This window comes from Petaurus breviceps, unplaced genomic scaffold (genome assembly GCF_028583685.1).
Source record: "Petaurus breviceps papuanus isolate PSGF00001 unplaced genomic scaffold, PetGlider_PUasm1.0 140, whole genome shotgun sequence".
NCBI classification, from domain to species: Eukaryota; Metazoa; Chordata; class Mammalia; order Diprotodontia; family Petauridae; genus Petaurus; species Petaurus breviceps.
In genome coordinates this window covers 45,634,235-45,659,737 of record NW_027185698.1, presented here as the reverse complement: position 1 = coordinate 45,659,737, position 25,503 = coordinate 45,634,235, and the positions used below count along the sequence as shown (strand labels likewise).

Below are 25,503 nucleotides of genomic sequence, written 5' to 3'. Positions count from 1 at the left end.
CCCATTGCCCTCCAAAAAGCAAAAAAAAAAAAAAATACAGGATTAATTGGAGGTCACAACAGAGAAAGGAGCACTTGCATTGAGGAGTTTGGGGAAGGGATTCCCATCAAAGATGGGATTTTGTCCGAGACTTGAAGGAAGCCAGGAAAGAAATGAAGGGGAAGAATATTCTAGGCACAGAAGACAACCAGTGAAAAGGCTGAGTTGGGAAATTAAATGTCTTGTACAAGAAACAAAACCAGAATCCTGACCCCTCTGTCCTACCAAACCATTAAAAAAAAAAAAAACCTTCTGTAGCTCCCCATTGCCTACTAAATAGAGATCTTAGCCTAGTGTTCAAAGCCTTCCACAGCTTGCCACCAACCCACCTTTCTAGCCCAGGTGAGCCCTGCATCCTAGTGAAAGGGAGGTAGCTGGGAAATCTACCCTTGTTCTCTAGTCAGTGAGGCCTCAGAGAAGATTCCTTCATCCAGAGCAGGAGAAGACTAGATGTTTTCCATTCCTTCTCCCTATCAACTGGCTCCTTTCCTGACTCTTACAAATATGCCACAAATCTCCCAAACTTTCACCTAACCCAGCTGTCCCCTCAATCAATCACTCTCAATCACGCCTCCATTTCCTTGCCAAATTCTTAGAAAGAATTGTCTTTTCTCTACAGAACTTCCTGGCCTCCCCACTCTCCTCCTCAACTTCTTGTACTCTGGCTTCTGACCCCACCACCCTGCTGAAATTCCTCTCTCCAAGGTCACCAATGGATTTTGTATCTGAGAAATCCATCCTCCTTGACCTCTCTGACATTTTTGGCACTGTCTCTCCTAAATAGTCTCCTCCTTCCTTGACACTCACTTTCCTGGTTCTCCTTCTCCCTGCCAGACAGCTCCCTCCCTCCAAGCTGGGCGTTCAGCCCCCTTTTCTTTTCCTTCTGCCTTCTTTCCCACAGTGACCTCATTAGCTCCCAAGGGCCCAGTTATCATCTCTGCACAGACGACTTCCAGACCCACATAGCCAGCCCTAATCTTTCTATTGCTCCTTTTAAGACATCTCACCCAGATATTCTATCAGCATATTCAAAACACAACTGATTATTCCCTGCTGCTTCCTAAACCAGCCCCTCCTCCAAAATTCCCTGTTTCTATTGCAAAAATCAATTTCCCAAACCACCCAGTTACCTATTTTTGCCATTTCAGAGTCAACCCTGACTCTTCCCTCTAACTTCCAATCAATTTTCAAGTCCTGCTTGTTGATTCAACATCTACCATATGGCTTACAGTGGTCCTTTCCTTAACACTCCCATGGGCACTGACTTAGTTCAGGCCCTCCCATTCCCCCCTACCCAAATTATTGTAATAGCCTCCCAGACACTCATCTTGTCCATTAGGGGAATTTGATTCAATTTAACACATCCATTGAATACAAGAGGAAGAAATACATGTTAATAATAATTCATAAAAGTAAGCACATTTATAAAGTACTTCTTGCATGCCAGGCACTAGGGATAGAGAGAAAGGCAGAAACCAAGAAATCTCCCAAGAAAGCTCACAGTCTGATGGGGGAGACAACGTGCAAGCCACTATGGACAAACAAAGTCTATATACACAGAGTAAATTGAAGATCGCCTCAAGGGGAAGTCAATAAGACCAGGCTGAACTAGGAAGGGCTTCTTACAGGTGGGACTTTCAGCTGAGACTCGGAGGAAGCCAAGGGGTCAGAGATGAAGAGCAAGAAGTTCTGGGCATGGGGGGAGAGGAAATGAAAATGGTCCGTGTTGGGAGATGGAGCATCTTCAACAAGGAGCAGCCAGGAGGCCAGTGTCGCTGGATCCAACAGGAAGGCATAAGCAGACTGGAAAGGTGAGCTGGGACCAGGTTATGAAGGGTCTTTGTAAGCCAAACAGAGGGTTTCACATCTGATCCTGGAGGTGACCGGGAGCTGCTGGAGTTGACTGAAGTGATCAGACCTGCATTTTAAGAAGATGAATTTGATGGCTCAGTGGAGGGTGGACTGGAGCAGGGAGATACCTGAGGCAGGCAGACACACCCATTGCTATTGCAACTGACCAAATCCCAGTTTCTCCCAGGATAAGATGACCATGAGGTCCCGAGGGCCTGCACCAGACTGGTGGCAGTGTCAGCAGAGAGGAGGGCAGCATGTTTGAGAGACGCGTCAAAGGTAGAAATGGCAGGACTTGGCCATTGGTTATACATGGGGGGTGACAGAGTCAAGAGCCCTCAACAGTCATGGGGACTTATGAAAGGGAGGTTTGCGGTCATTGCTGGGTTGGTTTGGGGTTTTTGGATGGGGGATAAGGAAGAGAATGAGTTTGGTTTGAATTTAAGATGAAATCAATTCAATGAGGGGTAGGGCAGGGTGCAAGGAGGCTAAATGGAAGCACCACCCAAGGTATCCCTAAAGGATGGGAAGGATCTCCGTAGGCAGTGGTTGGGGCTAGGGTCAGGATGGGGAGGCAGGGTCAGGAGAAAGCAGATTTCCTGAAAGAAACAATGCCGAGAGAAGCGAGACAGTGATTTTCATGAAGTCCCAGTGGATGGAGGTGGGTTTCTGGATGGGGTACGTCAGGACTTGGGTTGAATGGGGAGAAGCTTGTTCATAAAAGGGTCGGTGACACACCAAAAACCACATTCATGGACTTCCTGGCACTTTTTTTAATAGAAATTCCCCGAGAAAGATTCATTGCTCCAGAAGTCAGCAAGGAGGGGCAATAATGGCTCTTGTTGCCCTTTTAGGTTTACAAAGAAAGTGTAAGAAAGAAACTCTGTAAGGTAGATAATGCAAATATTATGAACCATTTTACTTAAGAGGCAGCTAGGTGGTGCAGTGGATAGAGCACCAGACCTGAAGTCAGGAGCTTGAGTTCAAATCCAGCCTCAGACATTTGACACTTACTAGCTGTGTGACCCTGGGCAAGTCATTTAACCCCAACTGCCTCATCAAAAAAAAAGGAGGAAACTGATGCTCAGAGAGGTTAAGCAACTTTCTTGTGGTCACACAGCTCATAAGTTTTGGAGCTGATCTCAGACCACCCAGATCTCCCTCTAATTACAGTCCGTACCTCCCTGACTTTAATGAGTCCAAGGGTGGGGAACCTGGGGCCTCAAGGCCAAGATAGTTCAATCCCATCTCCCACTTTACAGATAAGAAAATCTGTAGCCCAGAGAGGAGCAGGGACTTGCCCAAGGTCACACAGCAAGTTAGCTACAGAGCTAAAAGGGACCAGGGCCTCTGGCGGCACTGGGATCATCCCCGAGGGCTAAGCAGCCCCTCAGACCCTGGCCTGAACTCTCCCTCCCTCGTGGCATTGGGCCTGGGATTCTGTGCCCCCATGCCCCTTTCCTCAGAAACAAATCCCGTTTCCCACGCCTCTGGGAGAGAGCTGGCTGCCTTCATCCCGGCTCAAGCTGCTCAGACCTTGCTTTGGCTGCATCCGGTTTGGACTGAACCAAAATATCTTTTTTGCCTTAAGCGTTTCCCCTGTCAGTTTATCGATTTAATCCCTGCTCAAAATTCCCCCGTGGATTTCAAGGGAAATCTAATCCTTATGTTTCAGATTCATTCTCGGTGAACTCATCAAACTTGTCCTCTTTTCACAAATCGCTCGATGGCCGAAAAGACATCCAAGGCCTCTTTAACGTCTCCAGGACTTTTTTTTTCCTTTCCCAGCTCATTCTTAGAAGCAGGAAGTCACGCTTTGTCAAACCCAAACACTCAAACCCCAAAGGTCTGGCTCCCAACCATGGAATTCGCCTGGATTCTAAACCTTTGGAAACAGTCTCTCCGGCTCCTAAAGAGTGGTGACTGTTTCTGTTTCTGAGATTAAAGTCGGACTTGGAGAAGAAGGAACTCCCAGCTAACCTCAAGGCACAGCTGGGGCCAAGTGACCTTCCTTCAGACCTTGGGCTCATCTCCCTGGAAAAGGGAAATCATTTCGGGGAGCCAGAGCCACACAAATGGAACAAAGAAACAATTTCTTGACACTTACTAGCTGAGACTTTTAGGCAGCCATTCCCTTCCCTGAGTCTCAGTTTCCTAATTTGTAAAGTGAGGATAGTAACCTTTACAATGGGGTCTCTAGGAACAACCTGATTCTGGGATGCTCCCCACCCCTCCACCACTTCGAAAGTTCCTGGTACTCTCTTGGATCAGAATCTATTCATATCCACAGTTCTAAGCCCCCATTCCAATAAATCTCTATCCAGATCAGACCCAATAGTACACCAATTTAAAGCAAAAAGGCATATAATTAAAACAGAATAGCAGAGAAGATAACTGAATTGAATCAGGAAACAAGTATTCTTATCCCTCATGCCAAATGGCTTCAAGCTGCTCTGCTCAATCAACTGCCTCCCAATTTTCACACTGGAGTCTAGGCTGCCTTGGTGGTCTAGTGACTTCACTGCCACCCTCAACACTCCCATTCTCTTTTAAACTGGGCACACTGGAAGCAAACCTCCTCAACCAGCATCCATGCCACGAAGGATGCCAGATTGTGTTGCTCACACACCGAGAGCCCTCTGTGGAAGGGTCTACAGAATGGATTTTCCTAGTGAACAAGGCTCTCTCTCTTGTCTCCAAGCAACAAAGAAACATGGAGTCCACAAAGATAACCCTTTACACACTCTCTATGTCATGGTGTTCTTATGATGAGAAAACATTGTGAACCTTAACACTTTAAAACTGGAAGTGGGAATTTGTTTATCCTTGACTGCATAGGCAGTGAGGGGCTGCTGAAGGTTTCCTGGGGGGAAAGTACACGGTATGCATCACTCATCCTACCAACACCCCAGTTCAACCTCACCATCCAAAGGAAGTGGGCAGTGAGAGAAAGAGCACCAAACCAGGAGCCGGAGACCGGCGTCTTAGTCCTAGTTCTACCTTGACTCGAGAAAACTTGGACAAATCATTTCCATTCTGTGCCTCAGTTTCCCCATTGGTACAAAGAGGGAATCTGACTCAATGGTAACTAAGTCCCTTCTAAACTCTAAAATAAATGTTTGGTGAATTGGAAATATATTCTGTGGCTCTGTTACTCTCCATGATTGCCGCTTGGGAGGAAGTATGGTGGGTGGTAAAGGCAACTTCACTCAGTGCTTTTATCCAAGCCTTCAATTGCATTCAAGAAAGGTGATGTGTCTATCGCTGCTTCATAATGGAAATGCAAAGATGAACAGCACAGCCCATGGCTGAAGGCTCTTACAGCTGAACAGAAGGCTATGATGCATACACAAATAAACACGGTACAAGGTAGGAGGCGACAAGGACAAAGGAGGGACCAAGAAAAAAACGTGTGCCATCAGGGAATAGCCAAATAAATTGTGATATGTGAATGAAATCTAATATTGTTATACCTTAAGAAACTATGACTATAAAGAATTCAGAAAAACATCTAAACAGATAGAAGGTAAAGAAACCAGAACCAAGAAAAAACATACACAATGATCACGGTAATATGAAAGAAAATAACGCTTTGGTGGTTTGGTGGTCATGTTAAAGGCAATATCAAATATCGGTTCCAGAAAACAAAGGAGGACACTTACCTATCTCCTCTCAGTAGAGAGAGGTAAAGGACTGTGGGTCACGGGGGACTCTTTCCTGGGGGAGAGGTGACGGTAAGGAATATTTGTGATACTTTTTTAAATTGGTATTGATAAAAATGGGGCTTTTTTGTTTGTTTGGAGTGTTTTCCTGAAGAGCTCTAGGACATTTTGAAGAGGAAGCAATCTCTTTCAATTGGGGTAGTCACAGAAAGTTTCATGGAGGTTCTATTACCTGACAGACAGTCACTTTCTAGTCTATCTTAAGAACTCTACCTGTACCATTTTCCTGCTCAAGAGTCTTCTATAACTCCCAATTGTTTCCAGGGTAAAATACAAATCCTTTGGTTTGATGGTCGGTCAATCATTCAGCATTTATTACAAGCCTCCAGCCCTCATCCCCAGAATGGCTTCTTCACATTGCTTCCCTTTGCTCACTCTATCCCAGCCAAAGTGGCCTGATTGTTCTCCATACTCTGCATTCCATCCTTGGCTCGTTGACTGATCGGGTGGGTGACTGCTCGCCTCTGTGCCTTTGTACAAATCGTCCCCCATGACTGGAATGTATCCCCTCCTTATCTCCACCTGCTGGAATCCAAAGCTTCCTTCAAGGCTCAGCTCAGGTGGAACCTTGGGCTGTCAGGCTTTTCCTGATCTCTCTATCTGTGAGTGCCAACCCCCCTTTCTCAAGTTACCTTGTATTTATTTATCTACAGCAGTGTTGGCCGCTGAAGCAGAGTATGAACTTTTAGGGGCAGAAACTGGCTTTTGTTTGTATCTTTGCATCGCCAACTCCTAATACAGTGCTTTGCACTTAGCAAATTTTTGTTGAACTTAATTGAACTGGGCTGGATTGAACTGAACTGGTTTGAGTAGAATTGAATTGAATGTGAGCAGGGTTGTGGCCAGGTCAGACCTGGACATTAGGATGATTACTCTGATAGCAGATGAAGAAAGGATTTTATAATCAACTTGAGTATGGAAGAGGAATTATTTGTCAAAATATAAGCATAAATGTACAAAGTACAAATGTACTTTCTGGGATGTAGGCCTAATTTAGAAAGATTATTTGGGTTGGGTTCAATCCACTTTCCTGATAGTCAGGAATGAATAAACACATGGACCTCAATTATGGAATCAGAGAAGTGATTTACCAGTCACCAAACATAGAACATGGAAAATAAAAACCACAAGGGATTTTAAAGGCCACTTAACCCAACCCCTTCATTTGACAGTGGAGAAAACTGAAGCCAAGATAGGAAGGAGAATTTTCTATGGAGAAAAATATAATATTTGCTGAGAAAAAAAATTAAATTAATAGGAAGTAGAATTGCTTGGGGTAAAAACATGAAGGGGGTGTCATGGAAGGGAGTCTTCATGCCAAAAATCATTGAATCCAACATCTTATAGGAATGGGAACCACAAAGAGGAAGTAATTTAGTCAAATAAGAAGAGTCAGAGCCAGGATTTGAACCTGGTCTTCTGACTCCAAATTCCATGCTCTCTCTTTCCAATGACTTATGATCTATGGGACCCAGAAGTATAATTCAGAGCTGTTATTTGATAGACCTTGCCCAGGCTTTGAAGAAGCACAGAACTTGACCAAGCTCTGACAAAGAGAATTCAAATACCACACAGGGGCCCCTGACCCAGTGCCCTTCCCATTGGGGAAAAAAAGGGGCAGGGACAGAAGCCAGGCACCACCTGCCTACAACAAAACAAAAGAGAATGTGAAAGAGTCCTGTGCCACAAGAGCAAAGCAATCGTTTCCGTTCCTGTGGGATCCACCTGGCTCCATACTCCTGTAGTCCATAAACCACATGGTGAATATTACCAAAGATGAGCCAGTTTGACATGTGGAAATGAGTTCTGTTCTCCAGGACTGATCTCATCTAAATACTCTATAAGAATTGCATCTCCCCAGATATGTTCCTCCTCCAAGTCATTCAACCTCCCTGAGTCTCTGTTTCCCCATGGATAAATTAAAGGTTTTGGACCAGATGGTCTCTGAAGTCCCTTCCAGCTCTAAATGTATGAAACTATGATCTGAGGACCACAACCACTATCACCCCTCCATGCTCAGCAATGATGATTTAGCCTACTAAAGAGAATCTGCTCTCTCTCTCTCTCTCTCTCTCTCTCTCACATATATATATGGATGTATATGCACACATACATAAACACACAATATAATCTCCATGTAAACACATATATAGTCTATATGTTGTCACTGTTTACTTGTTTCTAAGTTATGTCCAACTCTTTATGACCCCATTTGGGGTTTTCTTGGTAAATATAGTGGAGTGCTTTGCCATTTTCCTCTCTAGGTCATTTTATAGATGAGGAAACTAAGACAAACAGATTAAGTGACTTGCCCAGGGTCACACAGCTAGGAAGTATCTGAGGCCAGATTTGAACTCAGGAAGTCTTCCTTATTGCAGACCAGGCACTCTATCTATCTATAACCCAACACTCTAGTGTCACCTAACTGTCCCATAGTCAGTCCATCTATCTATCTGTCTATCTACCTATCTATCTATATACACACATATGCATATACACATACATATATAGTCTATATGTAAGAATGGTTTATATATATGAATGGCTACTAATTTACATATACATGTATGCAAATATGTATATATGCATATATGTGTTACAAATCATTCTTATATAGGAATTCTCAAAGCTTTCTATCAGCCACATACATAATAAAGACAGAAGTGTAGGTCAGGTGGGTGAAGGACAATGACCTTGAACAAGCTTTTGTTTTGGTTCAAACTTATTTGTATACTCAGTCAAACAAGGGTTTAGGAATTTCTAACCTGAAATTAGATAGCTGTCTGGTACAAAGGTTCATCCCCAGAGTCATCCCAGATACACAACATGCAAAAGTCAGATGACTTTTAGCCTAGAAACACCCTCTCTAGTTTTGGGGTCTTTGATGGGTGTGTTGGCTCATGGTCTTAACTTCGACTGAAGAATTTTAAGCCCACCTTTATCTAGGAGGGGCTTTCCTGTCACTGCCCTGGGAATTTAAATAAACAGGAACACCAGAGAGATGAGGCTCACAAGCTGGTTGCAGAGAGGAGTTTGGTAGTCCTTGGAAGACCAATGGACAAATGCAACCACAAGATTAGTGGATCACCATCAGCTCCAACCACATGAAATCAGCAGCAGGTGAGAAATCTCCAGCAAAGACTATACTATACTGCACTGTACTGTACTATACTATATTATACTATATTATTACTATACTATACTAATGCTATACTATACTATTACTATACTAATGCTATACGATACTGTACTGTACTATGCTGTATTATACTATACTAATTCTATACTGCACTATACTATATTATACTATACTAATGCTATATTGTACTGTACTATACTACATTATACTATACTATTACTATACTATACTAATGCTATACTATACCATACCATACCATACCATGCCATACCACGCCATACCATACCATACCATACTATACCATACCATACCATACTATACTCTACTATACTATACTAATGCTATACTGTACTGTACTATACTATACTAATGCTATACTATACCATACCATACCATACTATACCATACCATACCATACCATACCATACCATACCATACTAGACTAGACTATACTTCCATTCCAACTCTTCGTGGAGAAGAAGGATGACATCATCAGGAGATATCTCTGGCCCTGCTGAATGCAGAGCATGAGTAGCTTCTGAGCCTTGGCCACATGTGGACCCAGTGTGTTTGTCCTTCCATGTGTTTTTCTTAGACGTGACCGTTCTTCCCAATGATGATATGTTTATTTGCAGGAGAATGTGTTCCAAGTTTATGAGGGAAATGTTCTCTTGAAACTCTCCTTACTGGGGTATTTCACATTCAAATACCTTTGCCTCGAACTATTTGTATCTTCTGGCTGACTAATAAAAGTGAATACAGTCCTGGAAGCACATGAGCTAAGTTTTTTTGAGTGGATGCAGGTCCAGTCAGTACCTTGAACCTGGAGTTTCTTTTTCTGGAGGCCCACCCCCCCACACATGTAAAAGGAGTCAGCTTATAGCTCCAGATGGATGTTTATCCACTCAGTAAAGTTGATCCCCAAAAGACCTCTATCAGACAACAAGAATGGGAGGTTTATTGAGGAGAAGAAATGGGTCTATGATTTTAATTATATCAGGAATTCCCTGGATGAGGAAATTCCCTCTACTAATATGATTTGATGTTTTCTTTGAAACTTATAGACTTAGAGAAATTCCTCAGAGAACCCAGAGACTAAGTGACTTCCCCAAGGTCACATGGCTAGTATGTGTCAGAGGTGGGATGTGAACCCAGTCTTTCTCATTTGGAGACCAGCTCTTCATTCACTATGTCAAATATGAGACCCATGCCACAGGCAACATCCACAGAGCTGCTGCAACCAGATTAAAACAGAATTGGGAAATGTTTAACAAAATAAATAAAAACACAATAGAACATTAGTGATGTTAACATGTGGTATCCTAAGTCAATATGCACCCACAAAAATACTTATAAGGTTTATTTTTTGTTTGGTCATGTCTGACTCTTTGTGAACCATTTGAAGTTTTCTTGGCAGAGATCCTGAAGTGGTTTGCGATTTCCTTCTCCAGCTCATTTTACAGATGAGGAAACTGAGGCAAACAGGATGAAGTGACTTGCCCAGGGTCACACTGCTAGAAATTATTTGAGGCCTGATTTGAACTGATGAAGATGAATCTTCCCAATTCCAAACCTGGCACTTTATCCGCTGCACATAAGGTATAGTAACCCCTTTCCTATTTAAATTCGACATCACTGCATTACACTCCCTGCTGCCTCACTTAGGTTAAAGTAATAAAACTGTTATTCTTTTAAAATATTTTATAATTCAGACAGATCTGTTTCTCTCCTCCCTCTTTCATTCTCTCCATCTCTCAGTATTTATCTCTCTGCATCTCTCTCTGTCTCTGGCTTTTTCCTTCCTCTCACTCTCAGCATGGCTTTCTCTCTCTCTCTCTCTCTCTCTCTCTCTCTCTCTCTCCCCCTTCATCTCTCCATCTGTCTCTTTATACCATAATCTGTCCAGCAGCAGACACAGGAAGGCAGAGGCAGAGAAGAATCTGGACATTTATGAAAACAGAGTTGCTGAGGAAACTTCTTCTGGAACCCATTATCCCAGACTTGTGGCTCATCTGCTCTCCCACACAGTCAGTTGGCCGGACAATGCTACTTGCACATGTGAGCCCTTTGTCTGCAATGACCAGGGCACTAACCAGCAGGGACTGTGAACTACAAGCTTCTCTGTGCCGTTCAGATTCTCACCTAGAGAAGTAGGTAACCCTGTAACTCCCTGCTGGAATTTCTGACTCAGTGACTCCAGGTCAGACCTCAGGCTTCTGTAGTCATGATAAGCTGCACTTCTCCTCTCCTCTTCTGGCCTCTTCTTTCTTCTTTCTCTATCTCTTCCCCCCCCCACACACACACACACACATGTGTACCTAACATTCCATTAACAAGCATTTACTAAGTACCTACTACATACCAGGCACTTTGCTACTCACTAGGGATATAAAAACAAAAGTGGGATCATTCCTGCCCTCAAGGACTTACATCCTCTTGAACTATATTATGTATCTCAGAATATGTGACATTTATATATGTTTCTATTCTTATCCATTATAAGACTAGCTATCTTTAAATCCAGAGGGGATAGAAATAAAGAATATAATAATAGCTACTATTATATAGCCTTTTAAGCTTAGCAAAATAGTTTACATGTTATCTCATTTGATCCACTGCAACGACCCTGAATGGTGAGTGCTATTACTGTCATCCCCATTTTATAGATAAGAAACTAAGGTATAGAGAGGTTAAGTGACTTACCCAGGGTCATACAGCTAATAAGTATGAGTCTATATTCAAACCCAGATCCTCCTGGTTCCAAGTCCAACCTCTATCCACTAGCGAGTCCACCTAGAAGAGGAAGAGAAGGAAGAAGAGGAGGAAGAAAAGGGGGAGACAGAAGAGTCAGTACACCCCTGGCAATTAAAATATCAAAGGAAATCTGGTTCTTGGGGGCTTAGTTCCTTGAGAAAGGGAATTGTGTTCAATGAAGAACCAGCTCTTAGGATTTTCTCTCTATTTTTACTACTCCTATCCCAAGGGGAAACATAATGGAAAGAGCCCTGGTCTGGGAGTCAAGAGGCCTGGATTTTTGTCAGAACTCTGTCACCAACTTGTTGGGACTTTGGACAAATCATGACAGGTCAGGCTTTCTGAGTCGGAGTTTTGCTTCATTGAAAAGGAGGAGCTAGAACTCTAACATTTCATGTTCTATGTTCTAAGTTCTTTCATTGCTATGAAATTCTATGACAAGGTAAAAATTCCCTTTTAAGACTTCAATATGTTGTTTATTCATTCCATCTCACTGGTATCCCTTTTAGGAGGTTGTTTAGCTTAATAGCTTTTCTATAGTTGTTATTAGAGATAGTGACCTGTTTGCTTGATATGCTTTGTAAATTCTTTGTTCTTGAGGGTTAGCATATTTAATTAAACCCTGGTGAAGTTGTTGCCAGCCACATTTACAAGATGGGCTCTACCCACCAAAATCATTTATCTAATTCTTGTTTGTGCCTCTACCCACACATTCACTTACATAGCAAGATCCAAAGAATTTTGGGAGGCTAAAAATATAATGCCCCAGGTTCACCCAGATCCTTTGGGATTTCATTGGCAAAGCTCCATGAATGATTTCAGGATCGCAGAATCACCATCAGGGTATTAAACAGAATTTAGAAGGACTTTCTAACCCTAAGTCAGATAGAGGCTTGGAAAAGAAATATCAATCTTACTAGGAAGATGAAGTTGCAAAAATGAACTAAATAGTTTCAAGCTCTAATAATCTGGCTAGCTAGTTTGTAATTCAAAGGAGCTTAAACCCTAGAATTTAAGGCTTTGAGATCTGAACTTCCCCATACCTGTAGAGTGAAAAAAATGCTGATTGTGTGAAGGCTATACCTTCCTAAAACATTTGAAGTTTAGCCTCTGGATGCTAAGCTAAAGGATAAGTGATCAAACTGAAAAAAAAGAGTCATACAGAGAAGAAATAGTAAGAACCTCATGTAAAGACAAGCTAAAGCCTAGTAACAGTAACCCAACACAATATCTGATAGGAAAAGCTGGGAGCAACAATGATGTGGTGCTCAGTAGGAATCAGTCCAAATATGACCAGCAGACATCAGTAGCCCTGGAACCTCAGAGCCATGGCTTCATATATGTGCCCTGGCCATCTCTGCTCTCTCTGTGTACGTCCCTTTCCGTTTCTGTTGGCCACACATGTTCCATGAATGTGTGCCCTCTCATACACAATTCCTATGTGTGTCTACTCCTTCCTCTGATGGGAAGGGTAATTGTGTGAGAGTGTACTCCAGGCTTATGAAGGGAATGGTCTATTACAACTTTTCTTACTTTGCTATTTCATTAAATTCCTTTGCTATGAACTAATTGTGGCATCTGGCTAACTAGTAAAAGTAAACACATTGGTGGGGGCTTGTGAGCAGGGTTTTGAGTGAATGCAGACGACAAAGTACCTTAAAAGTCGGCAGGTTTGGGGGTTCAGGGATTATAACAGGGGTTCATGGATTTGTTAAATCTATTAGTATCATTATGTCTTGTTTCTGTAAACATGAATTCCCATATGGTAGGGTTTCTTTAATCCCAGTACATCTGTATATCTGTTTATGACTCTTTGAGTTGAGCTTTGTCCTTTCTAAGCCAGGAAATGATTAGAAGTTGGCGGTGGAAAATCTGTTCTGTATTTCATATGTGCTGTGCCCAGAATATTGGTTTGGAAGACAGGACTAAAGAAATGTTTTATTTGTTTCATGTCAGAAACATGGCCTTAGGTTCCTTCATGAGTAGAAACTGGGTCCATATGCAAATTTATGCCCCCAAAAACCCATAGTATCTTTTTGTCTCAAGAAAACTCAAATGAGGGATTTGGGCAATTATCTTGTCAGTTTGGGCTTTTAAATATGCTTCCACATTAAATACTCAGGTGAATATTTCAATTCACCTATATGACCATAATGAGTTTTGTGATTGGCAGCTGTGATGGGAAATAGAGAAGGTCCAGATTCAGCTTCATGAGGCTCAGGATCTGAAAAAAGACAAGAGATCTCATTCTCAGGGAGCTCAGAGTCATGGGGTAAGACAGGCTCACCCAAAGGGAACTGAGAAGTAACACTTGTAGGCTCCTACCTCATCTGGGGCATTTAGCCATTAGGCAATGGCTCCTGGCCCAGGTAGAAGTCTCTCCGTCTCCCTCCATTAACATGGCAGACACCAAACATCTGTTTCAGCAGTCCAGATTGTCTAGCATTTCCTTTCCAGAATGGCTGGTCATTCTCTGCATCGTCAGTTAGGAGAGGGACAAAAGTGTAAAGATGTGACCTCTTTCACTGGCTGGCTGAGGTGACAATCAATTATCAAGCCAAGCAATGACAGAGGCCTAAGAACTAATACAAACTGATTTAGCTCATGAAGGTTCCATTCCAAGCTGTGACATTTACAATCTATAGATCACAGAGAAGTCACTTCGTTTTTTTTTTGCTTTGAGGGGAGGGGCAATTGGGGTTAAGTGACTTGCCCAAGGTCACATGGCTAGTTTTTGTGTTAAGTGTATGAGGCTGTAATGGGAATGCAAATTTGGAAGATCTTCCCTGCCCCTAGGCTAAAGTGCACCTGAAGCCTGGGGTGGGAGGCTTGTTTTTCAGTAGATACTTTTTGATTGGCCAGTGGGTCAATAAGGTTGTTACATTCTCTGAGCCAGGAGAAGGCTATATAAGCCCTGATGTGAAGCTTTGTTTTGGGGGCTCACTTTGAGAAGTGTTCTGTGATTTGATCTGTATTCTGGGAAGCTGTTGTCCAGGGCCCCTCCGGCTTTGAAAAACCCAGATGTTGATTTGGTATGGATATAATGGTTGGACAGTTTGGAAAGCTGTCTACTTGATCTGTTTCTGTCTTGATAATTCTGCCTGTATACTTTGAAGTTTGGGGTGCTGACCTTTTCCCCTGAACAAGGTAAACGATATATGTCTGACTGATTAAAGTAAGCTTGTTAACCCATTTTGAGTTGCTTTCCTTTAACAAAGCAGATCCAAGAACCTGTGGTAGCAGCAAACCCTGAGGACGCCGGGGTGCTTGCTGCTACAGAGGCCAGATTTGAACTCCAGTCCTCCTGACTCCAGGGCCGGTGCTCTATTCACGGCACCACCTAGCCGCTCCAAGTCACTTCGTTTATATGCCTCAGTCTTCCTTTCTGTAAAATGGGGATAATTTGGACTAATTCTTATGAGTAAAGCTCTTTGTAAACCTGAAATGTGTTATTAATATTACTATTTTAACACTATTACCCTACACTCCATTGTCAAGTATTTCCTCACATCTTTCTCCTGGATAACATTTATAATTTCAAAAGAGCAAATGATTTAGAGGAAGAAGGGACCTTAATCTAGATAGGGTCCTGTAGTTGTGTCATCTTCTTCTATCTGGGGGTCCGATTCTTGACCTGGAAACCCAGAGGTGTGGGCCTAATGGTCTCTCAGTCCTTTCCAGGTTAGAGAGACTTTGGTTCAAAAAAATTAGAAATAGCATTCAGAGTGACAACCCAGAGTTCTTACAGGACCCTGAAGTGCCCTCTGAAGAGCTAGAGGTCAGTGTTAGGACCCGTCATCAAAGATAGTAAAGAGCACTCTAAGAAGAGATCCAAATGAGAAGATTCATGATTATTGCTTCAGAGAAGATCGTTTTAAAGCAGATTTAATAGCTATGAAAAATTGGCTGTCAACAGTATCCCTCTGTTCACTGGAATCCCCATAGCCTAACTGAGCTGTGACTGTGGAATCCGTAGGAAGAATTACATAATAACAGAATTTTAGAGCTGGAAGCCATCCCAGAGGACATTTTGCCCAAGCCACCCATGGGTAGGGGCACGCAAACACATCCAACAAGTGGTTGTCCTTCCTCTGCTTGGAGGTCTCCAGAGAGGGAGATCCATCTACCACTTCTCTGGGGGGGCCCATTCCATTTTTCCCCAGCTGTGACTGTTAGGGAGTTGGCATCTAGGCAATGTCTACTCATTGTTCCTCAGTCCTGCTCTTGGGGCAGTGCACAACAAATTCACTTGACAGCCCTTCAAATACTTGAATACAGCTATCATACCTTCTCCCCCAATTCCCAGTCTTCAATTTTCCAGGTCAAATAGGGCCAGTTCCTTTAAATAATCATCACGTTACATGGCTTCAAGGCCCTCTACCATCCCGGCTGCCCACCTTTGAACATTCTCCCAGTTTATCAATGTCTTTCTTAACTCTTAAGGCCAAAATCGAACACAATAACTCCAGGTGAAATCTGAGGACAGTATCATTTTCCACATTCCTGAAAACTATGCAAGATTATATTCACTTTTTGGCTGCCACATCCCACTACTGACTCACATGGAGCTTGCTGTCCACTAAAACCTCTAGATCTTTCTCAGAACAACTTCCAACTAACCAGAAGGGTGCTGGAGCCAGCTCCAATGGTCTTGACAGACTATTGTTAAATTATCAGTGTGAGCATTCACACTTTAGACATTGGCAGACCACAAACCAGAGCTTGATTTTTTTTTATTTTGTGGATTGTCTAGACTTAAGAAAGTTGTGGAGAAAATGTTAATAATCCATATTAAACTGAAAAGTTTAAAAGGTACTTTTTGTGACAGCAAAAAATTGGAAAGAAAGTAGATATCATTTGGGAAATGCCTAAACAAATAAATGAATGTAATGGAATAGTACTGTGCTATAAGAAAAGATGAATATGATAAATACAGAGAAACATGAAAAGATCTGTATGAACTGATACAGAATGAAGCCAAGAAAACAACATATACAATGACTACAACATCAACAGGAAGAACAATCACAAGAAAATCAAAAGTGAATTTTACAAAATCACAAGGAACAAGCATGGCGTCAAAGAAAAGAGATGAGAAGATACTCCCATCCCACCTCGTTGCAGAGATGGGAGGTCCACAAGTGTGGTACGCTGCACCTATTTTCAGATTTTTTTTCCTATATGCTGATCAGTTTTTATGGGTTTTTTTCCTTTAAAAAATTATTTTCTTAGGGAAAGCTAGGTGGCAAAGGGGATAGAGCCCCAGCCCTGGAGTCAGGAGGGCCTGAATTCAAATCTGACCTCAGACACTTACTAGCCATGTGACTCGACCCCGATTGCCTATTGATATAGATATATAGATTTAGATATAGATACATGCATATATACATATGTGTGTGCATATGTACAAATATATGTATATAGGTATAGGGGTGTGGGGGTGTGTGTTGTGTGTGTGTGTGTGTGCACGCACACATGTATTATATGGGATGGCTCTCCAGGAAGCAGGACAGCTAGGAATTTGGGGGGAAATTTTGGTGGCATAAAAAAAGATATCAATAAAATTTTATTTAAAATAAAAAAAGGAAATGAGCTTAGTCTGACATGACATGTTCTTGAGGAAACCCTTTATAATCCATAATTCCCTTCCTAGGTGTTTGCCAGCCATTTCTTTAATGACCTCTTTCGAATTTTTTCAAAAGTCAATTTCATTGGCATATAGTTTGCAGACTCTTTCCCACACACACTTTTTTTCCCCTTTTTTTGGAAAATTGGAGTATCTGCCCTTCTCCAGTCTTGTGATGCCGCTCATGTTCTCCGTGATCTTTCAAATATCTCCAACAGAGACTCAACAATTGCACCTGCAAGTTGTTTCGATGCCCAAGAATGGGTTTGATCTGGATTTGAATTCATCCAGGGCAGCCAGGGGCTCTCTTCCTGTCTCTTCCCTCTTCTTGGGTACCAGCCCTCTCAGTTCTGCTCAGAAAAGAAATTAAAAGCCAGGCTCTGGAATTGAGCCTCTCTCTCTCTCTCTCTCTCTCTCTCTCTGTGTCTCTCTGTGTCTCCCTCTCTGTCTCTCTCTCTGTCTCTCTCTGTCTTTCTCTCTGTCTCTCTCTCTTCTTCTCTCTCTGTCACTCTTTCTGTTTGTCTCTCTCTCTCTGTCTGTCTCTGTCTCTCTGTGTCTGTGTCTGTCTCTCCCCCTCCCTCTCTCTCTCTCCCATCAGTCATCATTCCCTCCACCCCAAGCAAAGGTTTTACCCCTTCTTTGATTCTACCTTGTCTTCTGAGAGCTTTGGAAAACTTCACAGGGTCTTTTGTTGTTTAGGTTTCTATGTCTATCTTTTTTGTTTAGGTTCACAGAGGAAGAAGAGGAAGCCAAGAGAAGGGAGGAAACTTCTTTCAAAGACACACAGTCAGTTAATGAGAGGCAGGATAAGAGCCCAGCATGTCTACGCCTACACCAGGCTTCCCCCAGTCCACGGAGATCCCAAGGAGTGGCTGGTTGAGGCCCTTTCTTCTAGGAGCTCAGAGTCTGGAAGAGCCAGTCCTAGGCCCTGCCCTCGGGGAGCTCCCAGTCTTGGGGAGACAGAAGAAGGGCAGGGCCTACCCTAAAGAAGTTCATAATCTCCCCTGAGAGGGGACTCTCATACAGGGATTACAGAACACATAATCCAAACAGTTTTACCAGCCAACAGTGAGGCTGCCTGAGGATAGAATTGGAAACTGGAGTTTTCCTTTGGGGTATATGAGCCTCAGCTGGACTCTGGATCCCCTGAAGATCTCAGTGGCGGTTCAAATATTTCCCCAAATAGATTTTCTCGGGCACTGTTCCCTTGGCTATCCCCAGGGGCCTGGAGGGATGGAAGCCACATGTGCTCTTGCCCTTAAACCTAAATCCTGCAGATTTCTTGAGAATGAAGCATGACTTGTGCCGTCTTTGGGCTCAACATCTCAGAGCCCTGCTTTAAGAAGGGTTTGTCCCTGGACACCAAAATAAATAGAAGACATCAGTTGAACTGAATGATCTCTGGGTCCCTCCCAAATTTGAGATGCTGTGACTCTTCCCATGGGACCCCAAGTTCCATTTTTTCCCCCTTTGAGGCCTTATCATCTGCAGTCTCTCCATCCTGCCCCACATCAATGGTGGCTAGGCTAGGAGGCATGGTGGGCACTGCAGCTATGATGTCGTAACAGGAGCACTGGAGGGGGAGGCAAAAGACCACAGTTCAAATCTCAGCTCTGCCCACAAGACTTTGAGCAAGACATTGAACTTCTCGTGGATTTCATTTCCTCTTCTCTAAAATGTAGAATAGATATTTCTTAAGGATGGGATGATGAGTCAAACAATGTCGCCACAAAAAAAGTGGGGACCTGAGGACCAGCCTAAGTGATGAGTGGAGAAGCTTAGCACCAGAGGGCTCACCACAGGAAAGAGGTAGGGGTGGGGATGGGCATGGAGTTTGTTGTGGTCATTCTGTTTTGGGGAAGGATGGTGATGTTCAGTCAGGGTCCACTCTTCATGACCCCATTTGGGGTTTTCTTAGCAAAGTTACTGGAGTGGTTTGCCATGCTCATTTTACAGATGAGGAAACTGAGGGAAACAGAGTTAAGTGACTTGCCCAGGGTCACACAGCTACGAAGTATCTGAGGCCAGATTTGAACTCAGAAACATGAGTCTTCCTGACTCCAGGCCCAGCACTCTGTGCACTGTGGCACCACCACCTAGCTGGTGTTCTAGGGCCACAGCAATTCATGGAAGACCATTTATTAGATTTGAAGGGACTCAGATCCAAGTCAGGGGAAAGAGTGGAGAAGGAAGGGAGGGTCACAGGCAGCAGAGGAAATCCTGGATGCCTTAAGCATTGGATAATAATAGCTGACATTTAAATAACTCTTTGTGGTCCAAAAAAGATGCTTTACATACATGAGTTCATTTAGTTGAAGTCATTAAGAATCACATCTACTGGGGTGGCTAGGTGGCACAGTGAGTAGAGTGCCAGCCCCAGAGTCTGGAGGACCTGAGTTCAGATCCAGCCCCAGACACTTAACACACACACACACACACACACACACACACACAAAACTTAGCCATGTGACTTTGGGCAAGTTACTTAACCCCAATTGCCCTCCAAAAAAAAGAAGCACATCTACCAAGTCGTTGATTTTTAGCTTTTGCTATTGGGGGTGAGGGGAGGATAAATTAGGTTTTATGCTACAGAGGTAGCCTGGTAGATAAGACCACACATGGGCTAGAAGTCAGGAATGCAAATCCCTCATTTAATACCTACTAGCTGTAGGACCCTAAGCAAGTCACTTAACCTTTATGTGCCCCAAAGCTGCTAAGTCATAGATGAACCCATAGAGAACTCTCCTTTGGCAGGAAGAGTTCACTCATAAGCAGTTCCTCCACACTGACAAAATCAAAGCTTTTTCAGGTTTTGTGTAATAGCTACCTAGGTAATACCAGATAAAACATGTGTGCCTACATATATACACATATATTCGGACATACATACATCTGGCCATGGGTACGCTGGAGCCAACCCGAAGAATCTCCCAAAAGACAATTGATAAATCTTCATCGTATTGATACCTCAGAAATCAGCAAACCCTACAAACAAAGGATTGATTTATTGTTTGTCTGGACTTAAGAAAATGTTAGAGAAAATGCTGATGATTCAGATTAAACTCAGAAGTGTGAACATTATTTTTGGAGAGCTGGTTGTTAAACATTTACCAATAAATATACACATATATTTGGATGAATGTTATTTGAGACGGCACCATAGTGCACAGAGTACTGGGTCTGGAGTCAGGAATAATCATTCTCATGAGTTCAAATTCACCCTCAGACACTTACTAGCTATGTGACCCTGGGCAAGTCACTCAACTTGTTTGCCCCAGTCTCCTCATCTGTAAAAGGAACTAGAGGAAGAAATGGCAAACCACTCCAGTGTCTTTGTCAAGAAAATCCCAAATGGGGTCAGGGAGAGTAGGACACAACTAATTACTAAATAACCATAGCAAATATTCTATAGTTACACATATAACACCTGTGTATGTATGTGTGTGTGTATACACAGGTCCTGTACTCTGTTTCACATATGAAATATAGTGATATTTAGATGTAGATCTCATATGTGGTAAACATCCATTCTATCCATTCATCTATACATAAACATGTTAATATAGATATAATATGTGGTGGATAGAGCATTGGGCCTGGAGTCAGGAAAATTTAAGTTCAAATCCATCCTCAAACATTTGCTAACTGTGTGACCCTAGTCAAGTCACTTAATCTCATCTGTTTCACTTTCCTCATCTGTAAAATAGAGTTAATAATAGCTCCTACCTCCCAGGGCTGTTGCGAGGATTAACAGAGATAATCTATGTAAAGCCCCTCCTTCCAGTGTGGTTGTGCATCTCTCTGCCTCACAATCTGGCCAAACAAACTTGGTTGCTGCTCCCCTAGGTCCCCCAGGCTTGAAGGGCCTCCCTCCTCCTTCTACTTCTAGAAATCCTTAGCTCCCCAGGGCTCACTTCAACCATCACTTCCCACAAAAGACCTTTCCCGACTGCCCCCAGTTCTTAGTAAACCCCACTCCCAATTAATTTATATTTATTTTGTACATTTACTTATCTCTGATAATTTTCCCATAAAATATAAGCTCCTTGAGGGCAGGACCTGACTCACTTCTGTATGTTTCCTCCATACTAGATATAGTGCATGATTAATGATCTATGCTGAACAAATGTTTACTGACTGATTGGTTGTTCCCTTTGTACCCTTTGGAAGCTGGGGGCTGGGTCGCAGGTTCCTCATTCAATGGTTGGTGTCCTGGTACCCACACTAACGCCCTGTGTGCCCTTGGGCACGTTAGTCAGCCTCTCTGACTCTCTGGTCCATATTTAAAAGACAGAGAAAATAAGTCAGACACTATAAACACCAAAGCATCCTTATAAGGATCAAAAGATCCAGGGAATAAAAATCCCAACAAAAATGTGAGCTATAAAGCATTATGGCACCGTGAGTAACATAATTCTTCAATACTTCAATTTGTCAGTCATCCCATCAATGTGCTCACCCCCTCCTGGGGTACAGATCACAACTCATCACTGGCTTCTCCTTCTGGACAATTCTTGTCTAGCTCCTCCCTTGAAGGCTCTGGAGATTATTTGCTAGTGCACTATAGGCTGGCTGACCTCTGGACCTTGGAACATCTGTGGAGACCAGGGCCACCTTCAGGCCACCCACCTATATCCCTTGATAATGGGAATTGCCAGACCTTACTTGACTGGCTTCCCTCCTTTTCCAATCTTATATTTCCTAGGTATCTTTTTAATCTCGTTTTATACATAATCCATCATTGCTAACACCTTCCAGCCCACTGGTACCCACCACATACAGAGCTTCCCTGATTTATACCTCATTTGATATTAAGCTGAAAGACCACTAATCAAGGCCATCTTCTTTGTTATCACATCTATTCATAGATCTTATGTGAGCTTAGCTCACAGATGTGTAGCACCCCTTCTGGGGCTATTTCCCCAATCTGCACTGGAACTCATAATCCGGGGTCTCCAGTGGGGTGGTCACAATTACTCTCAAGGTTCTCAGGGTAATCCTGAGGGAATATGTTTCTAGCACTATTGCCCCAAAGTCTCTAAGTGTTCCCCATAATCAATTTGCCACAAAACTTAGTTAACTTTTGGAAAAGGTATTTATGGAGAAGGTATAGTATAAGCCTATGGTACAAGGTGTCTCCCCACCCAAACCTGGTCTATAGTGTCCCACCTAATACACACAGCCTCCATGGAGAAATGGGCTCTGAGAATACAACTATAAGAGGAACATGTGTCCAGATATGTGTGGCTAAGAGGCACCATCCGACTTTTAGTCTTGGGAGACTTTTTTTTTTCTTTTTCTTTTGTGGCATCCTCAGGTTCCCCTTAGGTGGTCCTCTGCTAGGCAGGCCACTCAGACAGGCTCCCAGGAGATAAGCTATTCTGGAGCTCATAGCTGGCACTGCTCTCCTCCTGGAGAGGTCACACACTCTGAAGTTGCCGCTTCATGCATCTGTCTGTAGCTGATTACACGGCCCATCAACCATCTGCTGAGCAGTGGGCCTGGCTACCCATTCTTGTGGGCATTGTTACTGCTTCCATTCTTCACTGACTCATGATAACACCATCTGGCAGGACCTCCAAGTCTCCCAAACTTAAATGATCACCTGGACACTTCTATCTCAGAACAGTCATTCTCCTAAGATCAAGAGCAAGGAAACACAAAAAGACAAGAGTGACCTCAGGCTCCCAAGGGCCGTGGCTTGGTGGGTGATGAGGCAGCCACCCTTCCCTTCTTCCCTGGTTCTTGGAGAAGCATCCCAAAGTATCCCTCCACCTTTAGAACCAAGAGGCTGAGAAAGAGATGGCTGGGTCACTCTTCCTCTAGGGACACTGGGTTCCAGGTCAGCAGCCCCCAAGTCTTCAGTTTTCCAGCTCTGCAGTCAATTAGCAAACTGTTCACCATCACATAGCACAGCCCCCTCAGTCACTCATGGATTGAAATGGGTTCCCTAAGCTTTTCACACAGTTTCTTGGTCCAGAACCAAGTAGGGATTATCTTCACATGCTTGAAGAAAAGTTGTTCATTTGAACTGTGCACATGTGACAGAGAAAGACGAGCCTTTGAAAGTGCAAAGCTGGTCTTTGACAGCTGTTTTTGCTATTTTAGCTGTGCTACAGATGGGACACAGACTCACCTTGCTGCAGGAGATCCTCTGAGACTGCAATTTGCTCCATCAACTCAAACGATGTTTTTCAAAAATAATAATAATAACATACAAACAAAAAGATAGGGATCGTGTATTTCCTCCATAATCTCAGTCAGTTGTGTGACTGTGAACATGTGGTCTGCTGTAGAAAATTGTTTAGGGGAAGCCTCCCAGTTCTCTCTTTCTATTTTCATGAAGGAGATGCTGGATACATATGTGAACCATTTACATAAAGATTTTGTAGAGATGAGAAAGTAGGCATATGGGTCAGTGCTTGCTGAGGTCATCTCAGTTCCTTTGGTTTTCTTTGTTTTTGGTTTTTGGTAAGAATCCTGTGTTAGTACAAAAAGCAGCAAGTTGGTGCCTTGGGCCATGTCTGAATTTGGGTCTTCCTGATTCCAGAACTTAGCTCTAACCAGCGTACCACATAGTTGTCTCTGAGCACTGAAGGCTTGATTTTTAAGAAAGCTGAAAGAACAGAAGATACCAAATGATTGGGGGTGAAGGGATCACATATGGCACCTCTGCCTTTATTCTGGAACTATTCATAATTTATAGACTTGAGAATTTTTGGCCTTCTTCATTTCTGATTCTCAAAGCATATTTTCCAAAATACTTTTCACCATCTTCCCCTACAGGTTCATATTAAAGTCCTTAAGGTTCAAAGTAGTCATTGACTTAGTCTGGAGGATTGTTTTAAGTTCTTCATTGAATTTTCCAATTTCATCTTCCTTAACAGGTATCAGCACATAAGCAACTGTGGTCTTTGTGATGGTCTTCTGGCTTGTGTTCTTTTTGAGTCTCAGAAGTCAAGATAACCAAATTCCCTACAAAACGCACTCCTCACAAGTGCTTGAGGAGACCAGTTTCACTAGCGTCAATGTTTGCCTTGCCTCCAGTGGAACCTGTAAGTTGTTGCCCCACTAAGTCACAACTTCCCCACTCCTGGTTTCATTTACAGATAGAATATCAAGATGAATGTGACTCAGTTCCTCCAGTAGTACATTGGCCCACTGATTGTTGTATATATGTCTCATGGTTAAAGTACTGACATGTAACTTAGGGCTTACACTTGGTCTAAAGACCATTGCCTTCAAACCCTATGGTCTTTTTGTTACCACTTGGCCACCATCACTGTGTAAGTGAAAGAAGACTGAACACAACTAAGAATTATATTTTTATTCCTTTCTTTTTTTTTCAAGGTTGCTGTGGTCAAAGCACTCAACAACTTTGGGCCATGCTACCTACCATAGACCATGAATGAACCTCTCTGCCCTTACCTGCATTGGTTCTCAGACAATAGCCAGCGTGTGGCCTGGGCCCTACTTGAACCCTTCCCAATAGAACAGAACTTGCCAGAGCTTGTGCTTCTTGGGCCTGGCTTTCAAAAGGCCCAGGTCACCTCCATGCCAGGATGAGGCATCAAATGAGGAGGGCTTTTGTGGAAATGTGAGCTGTTATTAGTCTTATTAGATGGAGTCTGCCTAAATGGCTTTAATAGCTGACATTTATGTGATGCTTTGGGGGTTTATCAAGCATGTTACATTATCTCATTTGCTCCTCACAACAACCATGTGAGGGAAGGACAGAGGGAGGGCAGAAGCCATCTTTTTATTTTTTTCTTTATTAATCTGTTTGTTTACTTTGAGTTTACAAGATTCAGTTCCCCAGTTCTTTGAGTTTCAAATTTTCTCCCCCTCCCTCCCCTTCCCCCCCCCCATGGCAGCATACAATCAGGTATAAGACCTGCAGATACTTCCACATTAGAAATTGGTCAGGTTATAAAGAAGGATTGTAATGGATGGAATGAACGATGGGAAAGAAATAAACCAAATCAAACAAGAAAAAGAAAGAGAGCAGGTAACTTGCTTCAATCTGCATTCAAACTCTGTTCTTTCTAGTTCTTTCTCTGAACGTAGATACTTCTCTCCATCATGAGTCTTTTGGAGTTTACTCGTAGCCCTGCATTTCTGAGAAGAGTCCAGTCTATCAAAGTTGGCCATCACACATATGTTGTGTCTGTAAACAATTACAGATTTCTCCTAGTTCTGCTCTTCTCACTCAGTATCAGTTAGTATAAGCCTCTCCAGGTAAATATGAAATCCATCTGCTCCTCATTTCTTATAGCACAATACTATTCCATTCCATGCATATACCACAACTTGTTCAGCCATTCCCCAATTGATGGGCATCCCCTTAATTTCCAATTCTTTGCCACCACAAA

At 42.9% G+C, this 25,503-nt stretch overlaps 1 long non-coding RNA gene across 1 annotated transcript in view; it reads right to left on the bottom strand.

The window, feature by feature from the left end:
- The window catches only part of LOC138150798 (uncharacterized), a 71,796-nt gene extending 48,387 nt beyond the window's left edge, over window positions 1-23,409 (bottom strand). Inside the window, exons 1-3 of the long non-coding RNA XR_011165653.1 lie at window positions 23,268-23,409; window positions 20,022-20,116; window positions 11,455-11,544 (exon numbers count right to left, since the gene is read on the bottom strand). This is a non-coding gene — a long non-coding RNA (uncharacterized lncRNA). The remainder of the gene's footprint in view (window positions 1-11,454; window positions 11,545-20,021; window positions 20,117-23,267) is intronic.
- Between the last annotated feature and the right edge of the window lie 2,094 nt (window positions 23,410-25,503).